Raw genomic sequence first — 2,906 nt, forward strand, 5'->3', positions numbered from 1 at the left:
TGTGGACTGTTGCTCCTCTTAATAACCAAGTTGTTTATTGTACTAACAGTTGAGTTGATGTACCACCAGCCTGAGACCAAATGGCCAAATCGCCTGATAAATGTGTATCTTTTCTGTTTTGTAGCATTGTTTCTGTACATCCATTTCAGAATTGGCATTTCAAAGCTGACAAGTGCTGGTTTTGCTGTTTTAGGATATTTATGAGTGGATTTACTGAAATAGTTGCTCTTGCTCCATGTGTGGGTTCACTGAAAGTGGGTGAGCCCTGGGTGCTGTGTCTGCAGTGTGGGTGTGCCTGTGCTGAAGCACTGGAGCCACAGCCAAGATCTGATGGAAGATCTGCCATGCCCAGCTTCTGTGGATGGGGTATGGAAGTGTGGAATAAACCCTGTTCTTCAACACTGCCTTTATCTGAATTGGAGCAATGGTGGCTTCTCTGTTTGGGTGCTGCAGAAGGTGAGTGTGTTTTGGGAGTGGTGGTTTTTAGGGTGGGGATTGTTGTGGGTTTTTAGAAACTTGTAATGCTCATATACTGTTCCTGGGGTCTGGTCCTGTGATAAGCATGAAGGTTTGTCTTACAGTGTTATGTAGAGATGTGTGGCTGGCCTTATCCCAATTTCTCTGTGTGCAGCTGTGTGAAATGGCTCTGTTCCACTTGCCTGTGCTGGGGTGCTGCCAGACATATTCAGAAGTTTTTCTTTTCTGTGTCAGGTTGACCTTATCAAATAGCCAGGAAGGGAATTAAATTCCAGGTCAGCTGCTCTGCTAGAATGCTTGGGACAAAAGCTTTGGGAGAGGTTGAGATACACACTTCATTTGTAATTTCACAGAGGACTTGTTTTCTGAGATTTCCTGGTGCCCAGACCCTGATACACTCTGCATGAACAGGGATGTGCCAATTCACCTGCCTGCTGAGCTGGCCTGGGCCATCACACCCAGCTGTTTTTAGCAGTCTCTGTGCCACTGGACACTTTGGAGAGGCTTAGCTGGTACCACGCTGTAGGGGATTTAATGTTGAGGATGTTGATCTAATGCTAACCCTTAAGACTGTTGATGGACCAAGCATTGTCTTCCAGACATGAGCAAACCCCTGCCAGGTGCTGCCCTGTGTTCCAAGTGCCTTTAGACAGAGCTTGAACATCTCTGACTCCACTCCTTTCCCTGCCATGCAGGTATGTGTGTAAAGGCTCTCCTGAGAACAGGCAAAATTAGGCAGGAAGCAAAACCTGACTGTTCTAAAGTAAATGAGGTGACTGTTTCCAGAGCCTGCTGTGTTTCAAGACACTTGCATTATACCATCCCTGGAATTGCTCAAGGCTGAGTTGGATGGCCTTGGAACAGCCTGGTCTAGTGGAAGGTGTCCCTGCCCATGGCAGGGGGTTGAGACTGAATGATCTTTAAGGTCCCTTCCAACTGAAAACATTCTGGGATTCTGGGACCTTTTCCTGAGGAACTTGGGGAAGAGTCCTTTACTTGCTTCTCAGAATGTGCTTCCTGTGTAGCATTTGGTTTTATAATATACTTATTCCTTCCTGGTAGAAATTTAATGAAAATGGAAAGCAATTGGTTTCTCTGAATGGGTTAATTGAACCCCTCACTAGCACATAAGCTTGTTTCTAATGCCTGCCCCATAATTTGGTGTCACTGAAGTCCATCTTCTCTCTCCTTTTTCCTTTCCATCTTTCAATTAGAATTATTTTTTTTAAATTGGCTGTTTCCTGACATAGGAGAGTTGGCAAGACAAGCTGATCTTGTACTAAAATTTTGTGATCATCTGCATGGATCCAGAGCAAGGGGACCCAAGCTGTGCCTCAATGGTGGAAGGTGTTTCCTCCTTCCCTTCCCCAAAGGCTGCAGCCATGAACAGCACAGGCAGCACCCCCTGCACTTGTTCTGCCTAAAGCACCAGCTGGGTTTGACCTCCAGCCTTAGAGCTAACACCCAAGACCACCTTTTTAACTGATGGGAGGATTAAATAAGAATTAAATGTTCTGTGCTACTTGTGAATAAATAAACTTCTAGCCTCTGTATATGATTATGGTTACCTTTCCTTTGGCTAGAGTGTTTCGAAGTGACTGTAATAATATGTAACTTTTCCTTAAATTCCTCCAGCTCCCTTTTGCGGGTTTTGTTGTTCCGCCTCCACAGCAGCCGTCGCTGCCGGAGGTTTGTGCTGGCGCAGTTGGGGAAGAGCAGCTCCCGAAGGCCGATTTTGGGTGGGGTGGTTTTGGTGCGGGCCCGGGCGTGGCGGTGTCCCCTGCCCAGCGCTGTGGTGCCATCGCGTGGCCGTTCTCTCGCCAAGAGCTTTCACCGTCCGGAGCACAGAACCCCTCGTGTTCCTCTGGGAACAGTGCTGGTGCTTGCTTTTTTTGTTGTTTTTTTTTGCCTTCGCCTCTGTGGGAGTGTCTCGGCCTCCTCTTGGGCACAAAGCTGTTAACTGCTTGTTAGACCTGCATCCCTAAAGCCCGGACACCTGCCGTGTTTTATGGGAGTCAGTGGATATACCTTGGAACAAACTTGCATCTAAAAAGGAGTCTGAATTGGCTGTTGCTCCCAGCACAGCCCGTGGGGTGGTGCATCCCAGGGGGGGTCAGGAGTGCTTCTGCTTTTTTGTCTGTGGAGGAGCAAGTACTTGCAGCTGGTACCTCTTCTACACACAGCCAGGTTTGGGTAGGAATCACAACTTAAATTGCTTGAAGAAAATCTTGTCCAAGAAAAAGCCCATCAGAATCCTGATTGCAGTTTGAATATGTTGCTCTTTCCCAGCCACAGCAGCAGCCCAGCCCACCCTCAGCTGCTAGCTCAGCAGCAGGGTGAGGGTCAGCAATGCTGCCAAAGGACCTCAGTCCTGTCAAATATCTGGACACAGAACACCAAGCAGCTCCACTTCTCCTGGAGTCATGGGA

The sequence above is a fragment of the Parus major genome, chromosome 4 (assembly GCF_001522545.3).
Source record: "Parus major isolate Abel chromosome 4, Parus_major1.1, whole genome shotgun sequence".
NCBI lineage: Eukaryota > Metazoa > Chordata > Aves > Passeriformes > Paridae > Parus > Parus major.